General features: G+C 45.5%; 2 protein-coding genes and 2 pseudogenes across 2 annotated transcripts in view; 3 read left to right on the forward strand and 1 right to left on the reverse strand.

The window, feature by feature from the left end:
• LOC141122009 (uncharacterized) overlaps window positions 1-23,812 on the reverse strand; it is a 340,305-nt pseudogene that overhangs the window by 262,673 nt on the left and 53,820 nt on the right.
• Window positions 1-23,812, forward strand: part of LOC141122024 (uncharacterized) — a 245,510-nt gene that overhangs the window by 146,947 nt on the left and 74,751 nt on the right. The gene's annotated exons all lie outside the window — the stretch shown is intronic.
• The window catches only part of LOC141122064 (uncharacterized), a 236,834-nt gene that overhangs the window by 16,947 nt on the left and 196,075 nt on the right, over window positions 1-23,812 (forward strand). The gene's annotated exons all lie outside the window — the stretch shown is intronic.
• Window positions 5,480-7,332, forward strand: LOC141122022 (uncharacterized; annotated as a pseudogene).

Here is a 23,812-nt window from a genome sequence, read left to right on the forward strand (position 1 = left end):
GCAGGTGCCATCACTCAGCCCGCAGTCGCCGCAATAGGCATCTGTCAATCCCTAAAGGACCAATTTAAACAGTCCCTTAGAGAGCTGCCTACACAACAAGCCCAGGATTTGGCTGAACTACCTAAGGTAATATGCGATGTCATTAAAGATTCTTTCCACCAGGCATCCCCCTTACGCTTATGCTTGTACATATGCACAGAATCCTGTGGTTAAAAAAATTGGTCAGTTGAAACACCATGTAAAAACCTCCTAACTGGGTTCCCCTTTCATGGGAGTGACTATTTGGAGAAGACTTGGATAAATATATCAAGACCATTTTTAGTGGGAAAAGTACTCTTTTACCAGTCAAAAGAAAATATAAACGCCCTTCATTTAAATGGAATTCCGCCTCTAGGCAGTGGCGACGGCCTCCGCCGTCAGACTCTAGAGGAAAGCCTCAGGGTCAGACCCAGGCTCAAAATAAATCCTGGGGTGGGAAATCTGCAAAGCAGAATCCTAAAGCCTCATCATGAAGAGGCAACCCCCCTCACCAAGGTGGGGGGAAGACGTCTGCAATTTTCAGAAGTATGGAAAAAGGAAATTCAGGACAGATGGGTCATCTCCACGGTAACGCTGGGATACAAGCTGGAATTTCGGGACCTTCCACCATCTTGTTTCCTGAGATCAAGCGTTCCCAAAGATTCAGAGGAAAGACAATCTTTGTTTCGGGCACTAGACCAATTAATATCTCAAGGGGTGATCATACAGATTCCCACAAAAGAGCAAGGTCTGGGTTTTTATTCAAATCTTTTCATGGAACCAAAACCAAATGGAGATGTCCGACCCATTCTAGATCTAAAAAAATCTAAATCAGTTCCTGAAGATCCACTCCTTTCGCATGGCGACGATCAGGTCAGTAGTTTCTATCCTTCTAGGAGGAGAACTTCTGGCATCAATCGACATCAGGGTTGCATATTGCATGTTCCTATATTTCCCGCTCATCAAAAGTTTCTGCGGTTTGAGTTAGAACAGCAGCATTTCCAGTTTGTAGCCCTGCCCTTCGGGCTAGCCATAGCACCCCGGGTATTCACCAAGGTGCTGGCCCCACCTCTAGCCAGGTTAAGGGCACAGGGCATAACAGTTGTAGTGTACCTAGACAATCTATTACTTATAAATCAATCAGTGACTCGTTTGGAGCAAAGCCAACTATCTGAAAAGATTGGGTTGGATTCTCAACCTAGAGAAATCTTCACTAATACCACTAAAAAGGCTCTGATCATAGACACAGCCCAGGAAAGGGTGTTCTTGCCTCAGGCAAAAATCAACTCCATAAGAGAGCTGGTGCGGATGGTCAGGTTAAAAAGCGATCCCTCCATTTGCCTCTACATGAGGTTTCTAGGAACCATGGTGGCTTCATTCAAAGCAGTTTCCTGTGCCCAGTTCCATTCAAGACACTTGCAAAACAGTATCCTGTCTGCTTGAAACAAAACAATTCAAGCTTTAGACTTGCCAATGCGGCTGTCCCCAAGAGTGTCCCAAAGCCTCACTTGGTGGTTACTAACCCAGAATCTGCTGAAAGGAAAATCCTTCAGACCAGTCATCTGGAAAGTGGTAACGATGGATGCCAACCTTTCAGGCTGGGGAGCAGTACTAGAAAAGACAACTGTCCAAAGACAGTGTTCAAGAACCGAAGGAACCTTGCCCATCAGTATCCTAGAGATTCAGGCAGTACGTATGGCTCTAAAGGACTGGTCTTTCAGGTTACGGGATTGTCCTGTCAGGATTCAATCCGACAATGCCACAACTGTGGTCTATATCAATCATCAAGGGGGCACCAAAAGTCTCTCAGCGCAGAGAGGTGAACCATATTCTATCTTGGGCAGAAAGGAATGTCCTGTGCCTTTCGGCAGTCTTCATTCCCGGAGTAGAGAATTGGTAGGCGGACTACTTTAGTCACTAGCACTTATTCCCAGGGGAATGGTCTCTTTACCCTGACATATTTTGGGCTGTTTGACAAGGTTGGGGGACTCCGGACGTAGATCTTCCAGCATCCAGGTTCAACATGACGTTGGTCGACTCTGTGGCCAGAAGGGATCTAGGCGCATGCAGAAAGGATACATTGGTGACCCCCATGGGATCAGTTCTCACTGATCTATGCATTCCCCCTATTTAGTTGCTGCCTCGACTTCTTTTCAGGATCAAGCTGGAAAGAAGCCGGTAATTCTGGTAGCACCAGCATGGCCCAGAAGGTCATGGTATGCAGAAATCGTAAAGATGGCAGTGGAGGATCCATGGTCCCTCCCACTATGGCCAGATCTGTTCTCTCAGGGACCGATATTCCATCCTTCCTTACTGTCTCTAAATTTGGCTATTGGCTTGGCTATTGGCTATTGGCTTGGCTATTGGCTATTGAAAAACACATTCTAAAGAAACGGGGGCTTTCCAGGTCAGTTATCTCTACCCTGATTAATGCAAGGAAGCCAGCTTACAGAACTAGATATTATAGAGTCTGGAGGGCTTATGTTTCCTGGTGTGAATCCAAGGATTGGCACCCTCGGAGATATATCATAGCAGAATTCCTGCCTTTCTACAATTAGGGGTAGAAATGAAATTGGCCTTAAGTCCTATTAAAGGCCGAGTCTCAGCTTTATTGGTCTTATTTCAAAGACCACTTGCTAGTCATTCTTTAGTCCGGGGTTTTATACAAGGGGTAACGCGGCTTAATTGGCCCGTCAAACCTCCCTTGAGCCCTTAGTACTTGAACTTAGTTTTGTCTGTGTTACAAAAACAGCCATTTGAACCAATACAACAGATTCCCCTAGTCCTTCTGACAAGGAAGTATATATTTTTGGTTGCTATATCCTCAGCAAGGAGGGTTTCAGAATTGGCTGCTCTTTCCTGTAAAGAGCCATATTTGGTTATTCATGAGGACAGAGTGGTGTTATGCCCCCATCCAGGCTTTTTGCCAAAAGTGATTTCAGGTTTTCACCTGAACCAAGATATTGTCCTGCCATCGTTTTTTCCAAAACCATGTTCCAGGGAAGAAAAGTCACTACATTGTCTTGATGTGATGAGAGCAGTTAAAATCTATTTGAAGAAAACTGCTCAGATTCGTAAGACTGATGTCTTATTTATTCTGCCAGAGGGTCCTAAGAAAGGACAGACAGCTTCAAAATCCACTGCCGCCAAGTGGATTCGGCAAGTGATAATTCAAACTTATGATTTAAGGGGTAAGATTCCCCTGTTTCAAGATAAGGCGCATTCTACCAGGTCAGTTAGTGCTTCTTGGGCAGTGCGTCATCAGGCCTCCATGGCTCAGATCTGTAAGGCCGCAACTTGGTCTTCAGTACATACATTCACAAGATTTTATCAGGTGGATGTAAGGAGGTATGAGGGGATCGTAGTGTGCTGCAGGCAGCAGTATAGATCCTCAAGTCTGGGGGTACCCTCCATGTTTCTCCCACCCCTCAAGTGGCATTGCTATGGGACATCCCATTAAGTAATTAAGGCTCTGTGTCCCATGATGTATGATAAAGAAAATAGGATTTTTATTACAGCTTACCTGTACAATCCTTTTCTTGGAGTACATCATGGGACACAGAGCTCCCGCCCCTCTTTTTTGGAATTTAAGTATATTGCTTTGCTACAAAAACTGAGGTACTCCTGGAAGGAGGAGGGGTTATATAGGGAAGTGAACTTCCTTTGATTGGGTTTACCAGTGTCAACACCTGAAGGTGGCCCATAACCCATTAAGTAATTACTTAAGGCTCTGTGTCCCATGATGTACTCCAAGAAAAGGATTTTACAAGTAAGCTGTAATAAAAATCCTGTTTTTCGGCAGTTTTTTTTTCGGCCGCCAAAATTTCTGTGCATCCCTAGAGGAAAGTATGACAAGTTTGTTTAAAAAAGAAATCCAACATTTACAATGACTTTAAGGGCTCTGTGCAGGGAAGATCAGCATCTGACCCTAGAGAAGGTGGAGGCTGATAGACTGGAGGTGATAGAAGGCATTGCTATTATATAAAGTAAAAGTTTACTAGTATTGTGCATTATATTTAACCACAATCCCCCCCCCAGAAGATTTGCCTACTCAATGACCAGGCCATTTTTTGTGATTCGGAACTGCGTTGCTTTAACTGACAACTGTGCAGTCGTGAGCACCCAAACAAAATTGACGTCTTTTTTTCCCCCACAAATAGAGCTTTCTTTTGGTGGTATTTGATAACCTCTGCGGTTTTTATTTTGTGCGCTATAAACAAAAGAGCGACAATTTTGAAAAAAAAAAACTTTACTTTAATAAACATCCGACGTTTTTTTTTCAAAAAAAAAAAAATTTTTCCTCCGTTTAGGCCGATATGTATTCTACATATATTTGGTAAAAAAAAATCGCAATACGCGTATACTGATTGGTTTGCGCAAAAGTTATAGCACCTACTAAATCGGGGATAGATTTATGGCATTTTTATTTATTTATTTTTTTAATGTAATGGCGGTGATCTGTGATTTTTTTTTTTTTTTTTTTGGTATTGCGGAGGACACTTTTGACACATTTTTGAGGCCATAGGCATTTATACAGCGATCAGTGCTATAAAATCGCATTGATTACCGTAAAAATGTCACTGGCAGGGAAGGGGTTAACACTAGGGGGCGATCAAGGGGTTAAATGTGTTCCCTATGTGTGTTCTATGTGGAGAGAGAAATCGGTGCTCATACTTGGTAGGAACACACAATCTGTCTCTACTCCCCTGAAAGAACTGGGATTTGTGTTTACACACGCATCCCGTTTCACGCTCTGTCACAAACGATCGTGGGTGCCCAGCGGTCATCATGCCCCCTGGGCACTAGCATTGGCTTTGGGCGTTCGTGCGCACCTCCGACAGCATGCAAGCACTCCTAGTGGCCAAAAGGCGAAGCAATGTAAGGTAATGTTGTTTTGCCCAACCGTGCCATTCTGCCGCAGTAATACTGCGGCGGCTGGTCGGCAAGCAGTTAAAATGATTAAATCCATGAAAAAAGTTTCAGCTTTCAGTACTTCTGAGCAAAAACCACATACACGATCTGAAAATTTGTTTGATGGAGAAAAGTTTTCTGTTTTGCTCCTTCGAATTTTCCCCTCACTGTGGTGGAAAATGAACGCCGATTTGACCCACTAATGGTTAGAAAATTGGATGAATGTTTTTTTTGAAAGAAAAATGAGTTTGTGTTTGGCCAGCATACATTTACATACATTTGGTATTTTGGCCAGCATATACATTACATACATCTACATTTACTGCTGTATATAGATATTCAAGAATATTAACTCAATTATACACCAACCTTTTTTTGAGGTTTTTATCCAATTAATCGAAACAATAATCAGCCAACTAATCAATTCTGAAAATAATCATTAGTTGCCGCCCTACAGAGGACCCATTTACTAGTTACCTTGGGGGGGGAATTGTAAGATCCTCAGAGACAAAGCTGCCTGATGTGGGCGGAGTCCTGGTTTAGGGGAACCAATCAGCTCTTGTCTAGTAATAATCTTTTTATTTCTATTTTAGTAGATGGACGGGAGATGAGGAAAACCTCAGAGGATTGTCTCACTTTGTCTCCAGACTGTAAAGTAGAAGATGAGGACATCACACAGTATAGTCCAGGAGAAAACCCGACTACCTCAAATGTCCATCCGGCACCACACAGTGTAGATGGACCATCGTATTCCTCTTATCCTGAGGAACCTCAGACTGTGAGGGACGGTGCCGTCCTTCCAACAGAGAAGAGGTTTTCCTGTACTGAGTGCGGGAAGTGTTTCCGTTTTATATCCACGCTTAATGAGCATATAAGATCTCACACAGGTGAGAAGCCACATTCCTGTCCTGAGTGCGGGAAATGTTTTTCAAGAAAGTCGCATCTTTCCACACATCAGAGATCTCACACAGGAGAGAAGCCGTTTTCCTGTCCTGAGTGCAGGAAATGTTTTTCAGACAAGTCCGGTCTTTACAAACATCAGAGATCTCACACGGGGGAGAAGCCGTATTCCTGTCCTGAGTGTGGGAAATGTTTTTCAGACAAGTCCAATCTTTACAGGCATCAGAGATCTCACACGGGGGCAAAGCCACATTCCTGTACTGAGTGCGGGAAATGTTTTTCACAGGTGGTCCATCTTTACACCCATCAGAGGTCTCACAGGGGGGAGAAGCCCTATTCCTGTCCTGAGTGCGGGAAGTGTTTCCGTTTTATATCCATGCTTGATGAGCATAAAAGATCTCACACAGGTGAGAAGCCACATTCCTGTCCTGAGTGTGGGAAATGTTTTTCAAGGAAGTCGCATCTTTCCACACATCAGAGATCTCACACAGGGGAGAAGCCGTTTTCCTGTTCTGAGTGTGGGAAATGTTTTTCAGACAAGTCCAATCTTTACAAACATCAGAGATCTCACACGGGGGAGAAGCCGTATTCCTGTCCTGAGTGCAGGAAATGTTTTTCACAGGTGGTCCATCTTTACACCCATCAGAGGTCTCACAGGGGGGAGAAGCCCTATTCCTGTCCTGAGTGCGGGAAATGTTTTTCATGGAAGTGCGATCTTTACACACATCAGAGATCTCATACAGGGGAGAAGCCATATTCCTGTTCTGAATGCGGGAAATGTTTTTCACTGAAGTCCAATCTTTACAGACATCAGAGATCTCACACAGGGGAGAAGCCGTATTCCTGTCCTGAGTGCGGGAAATGTTTTTCAGACAAGTCCAATCTTTATAGGCATCAGAGATCTCACACGGGGGAAGCCACATTCCTGTACTGAGTGCGGGAAATGTTTTTCAGTGAAGGCCAGTCTTTACACACATCAGAGATCTCACACGGGGAGAAGCCGTTTTCCTGCCCTAAGTGCGGGAAATGTTTTACACAGATGTCCCATCTTTCCAGACATCAGAGATCTCACATGGGGGAGAAGCCACTTTCCTGTCCTGAGTGAGGGAATTGTTCCTCACTGAAGTCCTGTCTTCCTGTACATCAGGGATCCCACACAACCCTCGGGGTGTATTAGTGCCTTGAGTGTGGGAAATGTCTTCTATATGAATGTTGCTGGACATCACATTTCCCATGTGGGGAAGAAGCACACCCTGATATACACCTCAGATATACTCCATGGCTGATCTTCATCATGGAAGAAACAGTTCATAAGGAGATCAGAGATCACCAAAGACATGGATGAAGTGTTGTACCGTGTTGGCCATTAATAGCAGGAGAAAAATAAAAATGGAGTCATTACCTTTCATTGGCTGAGTACATTTTGTGCTGTACTCTTTCACAAACACGGTCCATTGCACTTTTATCCTTCAGTGTCTACTTAACTCACAAGTGAATGAGTCCAATCTCAGATATTACAATCTTTATTTATTTTTTTTTAAATAGTTGAATGAATGTGAGCGGCATTCACCCAGCTGTGATGAATATTGGATGTATTTTATTTCATACACTGATTTCCTTGGCTCCATCTAGTGGCCATAATGTGGTATTGTGCTATTTTTATTGCGGTATTTCAGGAAAAATACCCCATTATGGTCACTAGATGGAGCTGATGGTCATAGGAAATCACTGAGGTAAATTCTGGCTAGTAGAGCCCTTAATTTCCATTTGTCAGGCATGGTTTGATTGTAATATCTGAGATTGGACTCATGCACTTGTGAGTTAAGTAGACACTGAAGGATAAAAGTGCAATGGACGGCATTGGGAACCAGCCTCTGATGGAGACGACAGAGACGGGTGAAAGCGGTCAGGCCAGCGCGGCCCATCTCTGGACTACATGCCTTTGACCCATATATGGTTCTACACACTTTACAAGACTGCTGTTTTCACGGACAAGGGAGGACCTTCCCCCGGGACCCTGGACCTGTGGACTTGATGACAAGCTGATAAGTACAGTATAAATACATTTACCATTCTTTGGAAAGGACTATTACTTTCTGGAAAGGATTACCTCTTCACATTGCTCTTTCATTTGGGGTGTGAGAGCGAGTCCTCATAGGGACTCTGATTGGTACAGTGAGAGGGAGGCCAAGGAGGACCATGTTCTTCTGGTTTTAGTGAGCCACACATCACTTTATTGGACCCCCATATTCATTACTATTCCACTTGTACATCTCCTCCTGACCACTGTTACCCAGCAACCCCCCCCTATTTCTTTACACCTACCTTCCAGATCAATACAATCATCTACTTGTCCACCTTTTTCCAATGCAGATCGGAGAACCATTCATATCATCTCATAGCTTCCACTTTGTGCTTTGACTTTATCCATCCTCCCTTTTTCAATATCAGATCAACACTTGGGTCACTCTTCAGAGGTCGCTTAGACCTGGGGATATTATCCCAGCTGTATTACAGCATTTTTACAACTCCTGCAACTTGGGTGGAATTGCACCTCCTGTCCAGAGATGTCCTTTTGTTTTTATAGCTTTAATACTAATGTATGCATGATGTTTTTTAATGTCTTTCTTATCTTTGACACTAATAAATCTTTTTTGCTAATCATGTTTGTATGGTGAGTGAAGTTCCATAGATATGTGCTACCACAGGTTTGGTTGAGCTATTACAGGTTTTTATTTCAAGTTTGCCATTTAATCTTCATACCGTGAGCTCCCATCCTCTCCTTTTCCCTCTTTTTTCATTTTGTCATTTTTACTCTAACGTTTTTGTGGTTATTCAATCCCCATATATTAGTATTGTTTCACCTTTTTTGACATACTAATTAGGTAGGCGGCACGCTGAGGGTCCGGGGTATATTTTTATTGTATCATAAAAGTTATTTAAACAAACACTATTAAACCAGCCATTGATTTCAAATGGGAAATACTGCATTTGGCCTTTAGATGGCGCTAAGTATCAAAGAAATTAGCACCATCTAATAGTAAATATGATATTTTCCATTTTTAATCAATGGAAACCATTCAAGCAGCTCGGCAAAAAGTCTATCAACGTTTGTTCTCCCCATCCCATTCACACAGAAGGAATGTACATGCACTTTCCATGGAGGAATTGCTATGCAAATGTTTTATGAATAGACCCCTAAATCACTTGTGTCACTAGGGGGGGTGTCACCAGGTGTGGAAAAAATTGGTGTCACCCCCCCCCACCAACTATAGTCCCTCCTCAGTAAAGATCCCCCTTCGCTAACTACAGATCCCTCTCTCAGTATAGATCCCCCACTAACTACAGACCCCCTCCCTCAGTACAGACCCCCCCTTCCTCAGTAAAAACTCCCCCACTTAGTTCAGACCCCCCACTAACTACAGACTCCCATCTCTCAGTATAGATCCCCCCACTAAGTACAGACCCCCTCCCTCAATATAGACCCCTCTCTCTCAGTATAGACCCCCCACTAACTACAGACCCCCCTTCGTCAGTATAGACTCCCCCACTAAGTACAGACCCCCCTCCCTCAGTATAGACCCCCCACTAACTACAGACCCCCCTCTCTCAGTTTAGACTCCCCCACTAAGTACAGACCCCCCTCTCAGTATGGACTCCCCCACTAAACACAGACCCCCTCCCTCAGTAAAGATACCCCACTAAGTACAGACCCCCTCCCTCAGTATAGACCCCCCTCTCTCAGTATAGACCCCCCCGCTAAGTACAGACCCACTTCCTCAGTATAGACTCCCCCACTAAGTACAGACCCCCCTTCCTCAGTATAGACTCCCCCACTAAGTACAGACCCCTCTCAGTGCAGACCCCTTCTGAGAGCAGAACCCCCAAGTGAAGACCCTCCCTCAGTGCAGACCCACTCAGTACCTGTGCTAGTAGACCCTTCTCCCATAGCCCCCTCCCTGCACATGTCCATCTACATTACAATACAGGGTACAGACCTCAGACAGCGCGGTACATGCACAGTGGTGTGTCCCTCGGACTCCCTCCTCCTGTGTAGATGTAAACAGAGAGAAGGGGGAGGCGGCTTTGGTGCGCTCCGTTGAGGGACACGGCTGGTGAGAGAAGATCAGTGTAGGGGTGCGGTGTTAGCGGTGCCGTGGCACTGTCCACAGGTGTCACCCTGGTGTGGCCTGCACCCCCCCCACCCACCCCCTAGTGACACCACTGCCCTATATGTCAGGAGATGTTTTTATAAAGATGGGAAGTATGTAGCAGATAAATGAATAGACCTCCTAGCAATGTTATTACCAGGCTGCAGCTAGGGGGAGCTCTAATGTTTAGAGTGTGACCACAGCAGAGTGATCCCATCTAGCTCACATTAACCCTTTCACTGCCAGAGCTGGTTTGGATTTTTTTTTCACACATGGTAATATGGAGATTTTGGGCCTGATGATTAAATAAAACCCCCCAAATATATATTTTCTGAAAGCAGAGGCCCTGGAGAATAAAATGGTGGTGGTTTCAAATTTTTTTATGCCACATTACTGATGATCTCAATCCGTAAAAAAAATACACTAATGCCTCGTACACACGGTCGGATTTTCCGATGGACATTGTCCGATCGGAGCGTGTTGTCGGAAATTCCGACCGTGTGTGGGCGCCATCGGACATTTTCCATCGGATTTTCCGACACACAAAGTTGGAGAGCAGGAGATAAAATTTTCCGACAACAAAATCCGATCGCGTCAATTCCGACCGTGTGTGGCCTGTTCCGACGCACAAAGTGCCACGCATGCTCAGAAGAAATTCCGAGACGGGACAGCTCGTTCTGGTAAACTTAGCGTTCACAATGGATACAGCACTTTCGTTACGCTGCAATGTTCAAAATGGTTTAATACAGCGCACTCTCTTCTTCTTTATAATGTGACAAGAATTAAGTAGTTTTGCTGCTCATATTCACACACACTTCTCACAAACTTTTATTTGTGTTTTTTTAGTGGGATTCCCTGAATATATTGTTATTAGTTGTCACATCTGACAGTTTTATATTTTTTATTTTTTGGGATTTTAAGCCTTTTTTTTCTTTAATGTTTGGATTTTTTCCAAGGCTGATCTTTGTTCAATGTTATTTTTATTTTTACTCCAGAATATTTTTGGGTGTGTTTTGTGTGTCAAGTTACCCCAACACCATTGATATCTTTTATTATTTAATCTCAAGGAGATTGTTTGTTGTTGGTGTCCCTTGTTCATTTCACATTGTATATTTGAAATGTACCTGAATCCTCACAAACCAACTGTCCTTTTTGAAGTAAAGCACATAGGAGTGTATAATTCAAAACAAAAATCCTTTATTAAGGGATCAGAACCAAACAAAGAGGAAGGCAACACTGGATCAACAGCAGAAATTAGCGAAGCCTGGGACCCCCACGGCAGACATCAATTCTTCAACATCAAAATTGGTGGCCTGAGGAGTCCATATCTAAGGGAGGGCAGTCTGGTCCGGGATTCGCAGAGATCCGGATAGCAGCAGATGACATCTGTGTCCCCAGGCTGTGGTACCACAAGAGGCTGCATTTTTTGGCTGACCAGACTGGATCCAGGGCAATCACTGTCTAGTCTTCCTTCCACGCTTCCTTCCGGGCTGTGGCTGTGCAGTTGGAGATGTGGCAGGAGGAGGAGTAGGACCTGGAGGAGGACTGGGGGGACCTGGAGGAGAGGGAGGAGGAGGAGGAGGACCTGCAGGAGGAGGAGGAGGACCATCCCCAAGATGTGTCTGAGGTGTAATTTGGCCCCTCATACCTTTCTCCAGAGCCTCCGATATGAGGGCCTCACACATGACTTGTTGGCCCTTCTCCATCCTCTGCATTTTATAGGCTATGAAGGACCTCTGTAGCCCTCCAAAAGAATGCTATAGCAGCCTCCTCTAGGGTACTCCTCCTACTGCCACTTTCTCTTTTCAGGGGGGGTGGAGGGACCTTGATATCAGCCAGCCGGCTTGGCCCGGCCACCTCCTGGCTGAGACTTCCCTGTGTATGAAAAAGGGACATGGTTGTAATGTTTTGCTTCATCAATCACAATCCTAAATTAGTACTCCCAACTAACATCTAGTTAACATCATTGATTGGACAAGCAGAAATATTTAGAGGAATGCTATACCTGGCTCAATCTGGGCTCCTCCACATATCGCCTGGAAGGCCCAGGTTGGGCGTCAGAAGCCTCAGCCGGGGGGGAAGGAAGCGTGGAAGGAAGACTGGAGAGGGATGGCCTGGGTTCAGTCTGGCCTGCCAGAAAGTGCAGCCTGCCGTAGTACAACATCCTGGGGACATAGATGTCATCTGCTGCTCTGGATCTCTGCGAATCCAGGACTTTCTTGCGCTCCCTCAGATATGTGCTCCTCAGGCCACCAATGAAAATCTTTAAATAAGTGATGTCTGCCGTTGGGATCACCTGCTTCACAATTTCACACAATTGCTCCAGTGCTGCCTTCCTCTTTGCTTGGTTCTTGAAATGGGGGTGGGTAATCTCCCACAGACAGGGCAGCTCCCTTAAGATATCTATGAATACTGACATGAAGTCATTGTCTTTCATTAAGATATCCATGTTCACTGCAAGACACAACACAAGACAAAGCCTAATGTCAGACAAAACTCTCCTAATCTTGTTACAATATAGGCCTCAATCTAGAAGCAGTATAGGCACAAGTTTGTCTCTTACCTTCGTTCTTACGATCGGCGCGTCCAATGCTCCTTCCTCCACTCACAGATCGTACGTAATACGCACGCGTGTTACGCTTTATACACACTGCGCATGCGTGTAACTCCGCCCGCCCTTGACGTTCTTTCTAGTCTATTCCCCGCCCCTTTTTGTTCGGCGCAGTGGGTGAAGAGCATGATGGCGGAGTTACAGCAGGTGCATGCTAATTCTAGCAACGAGGAGGAGGAAAGCCCGGATCCAGGCACGTCCCGATCCAGAAGGAGACGTTTTAAGGCCACAAATATGTCGTTTGGGGAGATGTTGGAGATGGTCGACATCATGAGGAAGTCCGACTATGACGGAAAATATGGGCCTTACCCCCACCCCAACATCCGAAAGGCCAAGATCATGGCCAAAGTGGTCAGGAGTCTTGAGAGGAATTTCGGGGTATGAAGATCTAAAGATCAGCTCAGGAAGCGGTGGTCAGACCTGAAGTTGAGAGAGCCAGAGCAGTACCGAAAGATCCAGAGAGTGCTGCAAAAAAGTAAGTAGTTGTGCTGTGTTCCTATTCTTTCTGTCTTTATTCCGTTCGTTCTGCTCCATATGCTTTTATTAATTGTAACGTTTAAAAGGGCAACTTTAATGTTCATGGGCCCATTATTCGTTCGTATCAAACATTTTTCTTTCGGCCTCTAGAACACCATTGTTTGGATGCCAAATATTTGTTTGTGTAGATGTGTTTGTTACTAGAATGAAATGCCAACTAGATTGTGTGTAAGGAGAGGACACTGAGCAGCTGTTTTCACATCTGGACACTGGAGCACTAGTGTGGGACACAAGAACACCATTTTTCTTAGGGGGGGCACACAGGTGCTCCAGTGTATACTATAGGGGGGGCTACATCTGTGAAGCTTGTACTAAACAGGTAAAGTATTGCAGCTTGATAAAGGGCAATAAAATATATACATCTTGGAACTCGGCTAAAATAGACAATTGTACCCCACTTCCAAGCAATGTTTCCTATTTCTAGTTCTGCCATCAAATATCTGTGTGCTAATTATACCATTTTTGTTTTACATAGGGGAGAAAAGACTCGGAGGACACCCCTCATCCCAGGAGAACACAGACCCCCCACCTATGGAAGAAGGTGAAATACCACCAACACAAGAAGCTGAGCAGGAGGAAGAAGAAGACGTGGTGGAGATTGGCACCACAACAGGTGAGTGTCTGCGACCACAGGCTCAGGTAAAAGAGATGGATGGTGGCAGATTTTTGAGACCTTTTTTTTGTTCTTTATCTCTTTTTAGGTGATCGTGATGTGAGGGAGAGAGAACGTTTCACATCAGAAAGTGCCCAGATACTGATCGGGGAGATCATGGGGTGTAATGCCGAACTGCAAAACATCCTGCAAAAAATCAATGATGTTATTAAAAAAAATAATAACATCATTGATGTTTTGGGGCGAATTTAAATCCCACAAAATCACCGGTTTTATTGTGGTCCAATCTTCCAAAAATTTTTTCAATGTTTAGAAAAGCCAAATTTGGAGGATGCACACAGTGTGCCACCATGTGCTATCTGCCATCACGGGAGATCAATGGACGCGTTTTGGGGGTGCAACCCCTTCCTTAATTATAAAGTCGCGTTGAGGAAGGGCTTGCTCCCCCAAAACACGTCCCTTGATCCCCCCTGATGGCAGATAGCACATATTGACATTCGTAAATTGGTGTGCATCTTCCAAATTTGGCTTTTCCAGGGGTGATTTCCCCCCATCTGAACGCTATATCAAACCCAGTTCCTAAATACTGATGTCTGATATAGCCTTCAGGTTTTACCTAATGTGAACTTTGTAAGTTCAAGTTTTTTGGCTTTCTTGTTGGTTTTACACAGGCCTGTTTTATCTGAAATGGATATTTCGATTTTTGATAATGCTACTGCAAAAATTGTTATACAACAAACATGTTGGTTTGTTTTAAAAACCTTTCAAAAATGCACATGTGATTGTGCAGGTATAAAAAAGTGGCTTACTCAAGAATGTGTGGATTATTGTCTCAACACTACAACACTTTTGGGGTGATGTAATTGCTGTTTTATGCAAAAATGGGGGTTATTTCCTAAGGGCAAATCCACTTTGCACTACAAGTGCAGGTTCAGTGCAGTTGCAAGTGCACTTGTAGTGAAATGTGTTTTTGCATTTAGGAAGTACCAGCCAACACTGTTTTTTATAAGGTTACCCAATCACAACATTTTCTGCACTCAACACATTTCTGTCAGGGTCAGCTAAAACAAACACAAGCAGTAAATGTCCACAAAGAATTTCTTTTGGTTGTTTTTTATTTGAAAAAGGTTTCACAGATTGTCTGGCATAATGATAGCCCCCCTACCCGCAAAGAACTCGAGGTAGCGTAACCGGACATCACGGGCACTCAGGGAGGGCAAGCCAGGACGGCCACTTTCAAGCGCCGTCAGTGTTGATGGATTTGGGATTCCGGCCTCAGGCCCAACTGAGCCAGCATAGTTGGCTGAATGTTTTCTTAAAAAATTATGGAGAACACAGCAGGCAAGTATTATATGGTTCAGTTTATACTCCGCCATATGGATGGGTGTCAGAAATAATCGGAACCGGCTGGCCAGGATTCCAAATGTGTTCTCCACCACTCTTCAGGCTCTGGCCAGCCGGTAATTAAAAACCCTCTGTTCCGGGGTGAGGGTCCTCATTGGGAATGGCCGCATCAGGTGGTCCCCCAGCGCAAATGCTTCATCAGCAACGAATACAAATGGGAGACCTTCAACATTGTCCTCTGGAGGTGGCAAGTCCAAGCTGCCATTCTGGAGACGCCTGTAGAACTCCGTCTGGGTGATCACTCCACCATCGGACATCCGGCCATTCTTCCCCATGTCCACATACAAGAACTCATAATTAGCCGACACCACCGCCAACATCACTATACTATTAAACCCCTTGTAATTATAATAGTACGACCCCGAGTTGGGTGGTGGGACGATGTGGACGTGTTTCCCATCAATTGCCCCTCCGCAGTTAGGAAAGTCCCACCACTGGGCAAAGTGGGAGGCCACAGTCTGCCATTCCTGTGGCGTTGAAGGAAACTGTGGAGGAAAAAACAATAAACATTACTATTTTTTCACAGAAACATGGCAAGCAGATTATACACAAACATTATTGGGCAACCTCCAGGTAGCATTTATTAAGGGGAATTTAACAACAACAAAGTATAAGGTACACCTATCATATTCCCCTTCCCCCCCCCCCCATGGGCCATTTCTAACATTATAGGGGGGGAACTCTTGGACAGGTAACCCTCTTCACTTCATTGAGAGATGAATGCCTAAATACAGGGTATTACTTGGAACAGCCCCTCCTTAGTTACACTATTGGCAGACCACTGGACAGGTAAGAAGTGTCATAATACAAAGATATAAATACACACTGTACACATTTGAGCACATTTGAACATTCTGCTATTACCTATCAAGATAATAATAGGATACAAAAACTTTAAACAGTACCATTGGAAAGTATACAGGCAGGACCTTGCACTACATGCTTTGGGGAATTCATCCATAAATCTGACCAGTAAAGAGATGGGTATAGTGTGTATGGGTTTGGCAAAGTCAGCAGATAGATGATTGAGGATAGATAGAGAATTGGGATCAGCTGACTTAGCAGTTGGGGGAGGGAGGGTTACAAAAAATTTGGGGACACCACAAAAAAAAAGCCTCTACCACTCTGCCTGAATTTAAATAAAAAATAACATTTCAAAACATTTTAGGGGGTGTTTGGGGTAAAGCACTACTATAGAGCTGATAAAATACATTGTTAAGTGACTACATGAGGTGAATATAGGGGCAGGAGACACCATGCTGGGGAGGTTAGTGAAGGGCAAATATGTATGAAGGACCTAAAATAATAATGACATAAAAATCCAGCATGCATGAGAACAAAGGGGACATTCACAGCATATTACAATCATGGTAATTAGGGAATGAGGAAAGAAATACAATATATTAGCAAACATTAAATACACTAAAATGTGATATAAAAGGAAAAAAATCTTACCTTCATATACTCCTTCTGCAGGACCTGGATGATGGCAGAACAGGTCTCTGGGATAATGATCCCCAGAGCCTGGGGGGAGATGCCTGTCGAAAACTTGAGGTCCTGCAGGCTTCTCCCTGTGGCCAAATACCGCAAGGTAGCGACCAACCTCTGCTCCGCAGTGATGGCTTGCCTCATGCAGGTATCCTGCCTGCTGATATAGGGGGTCAGTGAAGCCAACAAACGGTGAAACACGGGGTCTGTCATCCGGAGAAAGTTCCTGAAATCATCAGGATTATTCTCACGGATCTCACGGAGCAAAGGCATATGACAGAACTGGTCACGCTGAAGCAACCAATTCTTGGTCCATGAACTCCTCCCCACCCTGTTCATGGACTGGACTTGTGTCAAGGTCAGGACCCCAACACCAAGCCCCCGCACAGCATGAACTCTACGAGGAGTACGCATACGAAACATGGCTAGAAAACGGCTGCTCAGAATGAAGTAACAGAACGCACTGAAGAACAGCAAGGTCTGTGAAGAGCGACCTGAAAACCAGTAACGAACGAACAAGAATACAATGACTAAAAGTCACGCGGAACTTGCTGCACGCACTGAAGAGCAGATACAAACCCACAAGCACAAACTGCACGGCAGAAAACGATCTGAAAGCCCCGAGTCTGAAAAAGCGCGAATCGTCTCTCACCAAACTTTTACTAACACGAGATTAGCAAAAGGAGCCCAAAGGGTGCCGCGCTTGGTTCTGAACCGGCCTTTTCTAGTCTCATTGTACGTGGAGTACGTGACCGCGTGGTTGTCGATCGGAAATTCCGACAACTTTGTGCGACCGTGTGTAGGCAAAACAAGTTTGAGCCAACATCCGTCGGAAAAAATCTTAGGATTTTGTTGTCGGAATGTCCGAACAAAGTCCGACCGTGTGTACACCCTATTAGAGTGAAATAAATTGATCCTCAACAATTAGCCTAGGTAGCTAAACCTGGCAGATAAATTTAGGAGCAACCCTGCCTAAACACCAGGGTGCTACATCTGTATGGCCACCTTTCAGTGTTATTAATTGCTAACAGCACTCCAAATACAGAAGCAAAGACATATTTTGCCATTTGAAACATGGGTGAAATATAAGGTCCTCCTATGCTGGTACTGGGTCCCAGCCCGCATTGCCAAGTCAAAGACATCCTATAGTTATAGATGATTCCGGGGTGTGGTCAATGAGGAGATTAAATACACATATGGTGGTCCTGCCCCGACTCTAGGGTTTTTTGGACTCCTGTGTTCCACATACCTTTCCATAAGAACCCCAAATTTGCATTGCTCCATTGTCCAATCCAAGGCCTCTTCTCTTACCAGCAGAAACTAGCCACCAGTGCCGGGATAAGGTCATCCAGTGCCCAGGGTAAAGATGCCAAAACACCAAAATATTTCCCCCCACCTCTCTTAATGTTAGGGTCAGGGCACCCCCATCCCTGCAATAAACCATTGTGCCCAGGGCAATCGTCCCTCCTGCCAACCCTTTTTCCCATCCCTGCTTGCTAAATACCTGTTTATCGCACCTAAAGGCACAATAGCAAGGGCCTGGAAAAAGCCGGCTGTACCATTTTCAGAGGTGAAGAACACCTTAACGACCCTCATGATCCATGAAAAGTTGACCAGTATCCTCTATGACTCTAATGCTAAGTTCCGCAAAGTATGGGCCCCGTGGTGCTCCTATGCATTCCCGACTCTTCACCGACCAGCCTCTCGAACTAACTTGACTCCATCCCCAGCCTGGGGTAACCTCCTCCTCCTCTCTCCTCTTACTCCATTTCTGGGCCTCTTGCCCACTGCTCTGCTCCTTCCCTCCCCCCCCCCCCATATTGCGTGGGGTTTTCTTTGTCCCCACCTTTTTTTTTTTGTTTAGTTTGTTTGTCCTGTGCTTTTGGTTTTGGTCTCCCCATTATTGCGGACAGTTCTGCTTCCCCTGTCCACTGCGTCTGCAGGCTCAGGCATTCCACACTCACCCCTGGCCATGCCTGAGGGTCACTGTTAGTTTGGAATTTATGTCTTATAGCAAATTTTGTGTGAACTTGTGCAATAGGTTTCATGTTTTTATCCTCTGCATGGGATTAGGGCATCAGGTTTTAAATAAAAACATTGGACCAGAAAAACAGGTGACAAACGCAGTATAACGCACAGTAACAAACACGGTATGTGTGTCACGGGAAAAACAAGCCAAAAAAATGTGTGCTCCCACTACTCTAGGTGTGAGTGGGGCCTGAAAGTAAAATTGGTGAGTTTGCACACAACAATCAGGCTCCATTCACATCTGTTTGTTTCCAAACGCATGGCAAACCACCCAGAAAATGTGCGCTATGCTGTGCGTTTCAGAAACACACTACAAACGCACCAAAAAGCACAGTAAAAAATGCAAGAAAGATCCACCCTAAAAGAAAGGTCTGGAGCTTTCTTGGGGCAATTGGTGAGCATTCAAGTGAATGGGCTGTCCTACAGTATGTGTGACAAGCAGAAACGCTCCAAATGCCCCCCACACAGAAAAACATGTGGGAAGGTGAGTTCCTGCTATGTGAAGATGTGAATGGGGCCTGACAGTGTCTCCCTCCACTCCCTCCTATATACTTGTATAATGATGGTCATACACTATTCCTTTAGATTTAACAGAACTATGGGATAGGAGGACCCACCTAACCAATCCATTCACTCTGTAACAAATCAGGCAGGTCCTTGTACTCCATAGCTGATGGGAGATCTAAAGGAGATTGTACAATCAGATTGTAATGTGTCACCGTAAGGCCCCTTTCACACTGGGGCGGGGGTGGCATCTGCAGTAAAACAGCGCAATTTTTAGCACCGCTTTACCGTCGTTTTAGCGGTGGTATTCGGCCGCTAGCGGTGCGCTTTTACCCCTGCTATCGGTTGAGAAAGGGTTAAAACCCAGCCGTGAAAAGGTTAAACCCACCGCAAAGCACTGCCACAGCAGCGCTATGCCGGAGGCATAGCCGCGCTGCCCCATTGTTTTCAATGGGCAGGAGCGGTGAAGGAGTGGTGTATACACTGCTCCTTCACCGCTCCAAAGATGCTGCTAGCAGGACTTTTTTCAGCGTCCTGCCAGCGCACTGCTCCAGTGTGAAAGCCCTCGGGGCTTTCACATTGGAGAGACAGCAGCGGCCGTTTCAGGGCGCTTTGCAGGCACTATTTTTAGCGCTGTAGCGCCTGCAAAGCGCCCCAGTGTGAAAGAGGTCTAAGAGAAGAAGTAGGTGGTGACATAGTAATGAGGGAGGTGTGGTCCAGACTGGTAAGACACGCCCTATCACACCCTTTTCTTTGATGGAAAAACACAGAGAATGATGGGAGCTGTCCTACAGGAAGTGATGTCACCACAGAGAATGATGGGAGCTGTCCTACAGGAAGATGATGTCACCACAGAGAACGTTCTAAAACTAAGACAGAAAGATGAAATGTCAAACTCTTAGTGGAAGAGGTAAGTGAGCGATAAGTACATCAAGAGGCGGGGCCAGAATTTATATTACAAAATGATTCTATTTATTATGGAAAGTGAAACTCTGCCAGAAGAGGTGAGCTTCTCCTTTAAGTGAGTGCAGTTTTTATTATTACCTTTTAACAAAAGGCGTTACACAATGTGGGATTCCCCTTTCTCCCCTTCAGTGTGTATGAAGAGGCGGAGCTCTGAGTGTGTATGAAGAGGCGGTGCCCTGAGTGTGTATGAAGAGGCGGAGCTCTGAGTGTGAATGAAGAGGCGGAACTCTGAGTGTGTGTGAAGAGGCGGAGCTCTGAGTGTGTATGAAGAGGTGGAACTCTGAGTGTGTGTGAAGAGGCAGAGCTCTGAGTGTGTGTGAAGAGGCGGAGCACTCAATGTGTATGAAGAGGCAGAGCTCTGAGTGTGAATGAAGAGGCGGAGCTCCTGCTGGAACAGCGGTCGGAGGAGGAGTCTAGGAGGAAGAGTGACAGAAAGCGCAGCAGACTTGCAGGAGTGAGCGAGGAGGATCCAGTTCCTTTGCCATCGGAGGTGAGGAGAGTGTGAAGGATGTTGGTGACTCTGGTAGATGAAAAGCTGGGAGTCATATTGCTCTGGTGAGTGGGGAAGCACTACTAAGGGGGCGCCCTCACCATCACGTGTGTAAGAGGTGGAAGAAGGCGTGGCTACACTACAGCTGGCACAGTTTGGAGCACCGAGAACTTTCACACCTTATCAACTTTTCATTGCTTGATCTGCAGATAACACTATATTGAGCACAAAATATTGTATGTTTACATGAAATGCACACATTTCTAGTTTATTTAATATAGCAGCAAATATTATAAGATTAATGAAGTAGGTACAATATGGAATCGGTGGATCTATAGGGAACAGCATCTTGAGCACAAAGCACTTTATGTTGTATATGAATTTGCACATGGATCAATTTGCTTCATTTATTGATAAACACCTTAAGATCAATAAAGTAGGTGTAAAGTGGAAGCAGTAGATCTGCAGAGAATATTATTTGAGCCCCTAGCACTTTATATATGAATGTATCCACATATTTTAGTGTATTTGTGATGATTTATGTGCACACACAATAGGACAGCGCTGTGACACATAATGCTCTTCTAGTTGATAAAGGGAATACTTACCTTTGTTACAGCAGCAGTCCGGTATAAGTTATTTTTGTAGGTATTTGAGTTGTTATACATAGCGCGGGTTCTATCCTATTTATATTGGTGGCATAATTGCCCAAATCTGGGGATCAGGAGCCATTTCCACCCTTTCCACCTCTCGGCTGGGGTTCTTTGAATCCATATAACAGATGTTCTACATGACTAAATCCGCAATCAATTTTACCGCAAAATCAAATGTGCCAAAATGTCTCCCCCGAGCATTAATATATTTCTATCCCCCTTGGTGGGAGTGGAGATGACCCCATCTATAAAGATATACAGTACATACACACACAGCACAAGGACATGTTCACACTACCAGACGTTTCTCAGGGCTGCAGTTCCTCTGAACTCCACAAGATGGTGATCTCACTTCTACCCAGACAGGAAGTCTCTATGGAATACAAACAGGAAGTGATGTCAGGCACGGCAGGAAGTAAAGTCAGCTAGAGACAGGAAGTTCCATGTGTTAGAGGACACCTTGCTGGACCTGGTGACAGAGGAGGTAATACGTAAATTAACCCCTTCAGGGGGATCATTTGATGATTAATATATCTTGCTTCTAAAGCTGTCCATACATGGTTTAGTTTTATCGCTCAGCCAGCGAGTTGAGTGAAAAAACTGAAGTGATTCCCCCATCCACACATTGGAGGGGGATGGGGGAATCCTCCCCGCTGCACTATTGTATTCTGACAATGGGGGGCACTCCTCCGCTTTCAGAATATACAGATCAGTGATGAAACTATTGGCTGCAGCCGCTGATCGAGTGACTTTTATCCGGCAGTGACCACACATGGATGGAAATGTGACCGATCCCTGCGGAACCAGTTGAATTTCCATGTATCTATGGTCACCATAAGTGACTTCCTCCCTTCCCCCTCATCTCCTTCATAATGTAAGTCATGCTGAGATAATCTCCCATTGGCTGACCAATATTCTCATTTGTCTCTGAGCTCCTTCTTGCTATTCCTCGTCCTGCCTGTTGTTTCCTTGGATTGATTTTCTGTGTAGTGACCCCGGCTTCATCTCTTGGATGTGCTTGTCTGTTGCTTGCCCTGACCTTTATCCTGATTCCTGGATCTTTTTTTGGCATATACTCTATACGATTGTAAAAGACCTAGGACACTTTTGGTGGCCCAAAGAGCAGTAATGTGGCGCAACTACCCCGCCATGGTGAACAGTGCATGTGGCCAAATTGTGAGTGCTCTGCATGGAAAGTGGGGGTCAGAAATAATTAATGCACAAAATGCAGGGGTCAGATATGTGCAGGGGAGAGAGCTAGTGTTAGCAGGGAGTAGGGGAGTTAGATATGTGTTGGGGGGACTCTATGGGAGGGGAGAGGGCTAGTGTTTGGGGGAGTCAGATATGTACTGGACGGTGCTTCAGGAGGGGAGAGGGCTAGATATGTGCTGGAGGGTGCTTGGGGATCTGATATGTGCTGGAGGGCGCTTTAAGAGGGGAGAGGGCTAATGCAAGGGTGGGTCTGATATGTGCTGCGGGGGTATTTTGTGAGTGGAGAGGGCTAGTGCAAGGGGGTGGGGGTTAGATATGTGCTGGGTGGAGCTTGGGGGTCTAATATGTGCTGGGGCGCTTTGGGAGTGGAGAGGGCTAGTGCAAGATGGAGGTGGGGGGTCAGATATGTGCTTAGGGGTGACGCTTTAAGAGAGGAGAGGGTTAGTGCAAGGGGGGCCAGATATGTGCTGGGGGGGCGCTTGGGGGGCTGATATGTACTAGGGTGTGCTTTGTGAAGGGAGAGGGCCAGTGCAAGGGGGTGGGGGTTAGATATGTGCTGAGGGGTTGCTTTGTGAGGGGAAAGGGATAGTGCAGGGGGGTGGGGGTTAGATATGTTGTGCTAGGGGGAGCTTGGGGGTCTAATATGTGCTGGGGGTGCTTTGGGAGGGGAGTGGGCTAGTGCAAGATGGGGGTGGGGGATAGATATGTTCTAGGGGGGGCGCTTGGGGGTCTAAGTGCTGGGGGGGTGCTTGGGGATCTGATTTGCCAAAGTGCACCGCCAGCTCATATCCTCTTAACCCCCCAATCACTACACATTTTTTACATTTTTCTCCTTCCCAGTCACTTTCCCCCTCCTCCCTGTCCTCCCTGTCCATCTACAGAGCATAGAAAACTTTGTACAGACCTCGATCAGCACGTCCCCCTCCTCCTTCGTGTGTGTGTAAACAGAGCGGAGAAGGAGGAGGGGGCAGAAGCGGAGCTTTGATCCACTGACACTCTGCCGTTGGGAGGGGAGACACACATCAGTTGGCAATCAGACTCTTCACTCCCGGTGCAGTGTGGTGTGAATGATGTGTCCTGGTCTGAGGAAGATAGAAAACTGAACACATCATTGAAAAACTGGACTGTCCGGTAGAAAACCAGACAGGTGGCAACCCTAGGTTGGAAACTTGGCACCAGTGCGCAGCAAAATCCATCCCCACCATAAGGAGATCTGGGGAGAATTGTTTGCTATTTACATTCCATTCCTCCCTACGTCACCTGATCACATTATCAGGCGACGTAGGTCAATGTTCACTCTTCAGTTTAGGAGAGGTAGGACACACT

This window comes from Aquarana catesbeiana, unplaced genomic scaffold, assembly GCF_042186555.1.
Source record: "Aquarana catesbeiana isolate 2022-GZ unplaced genomic scaffold, ASM4218655v1 unanchor237, whole genome shotgun sequence".
In the NCBI taxonomy this organism is placed as follows: Eukaryota; Metazoa; Chordata; class Amphibia; order Anura; family Ranidae; genus Aquarana; species Aquarana catesbeiana.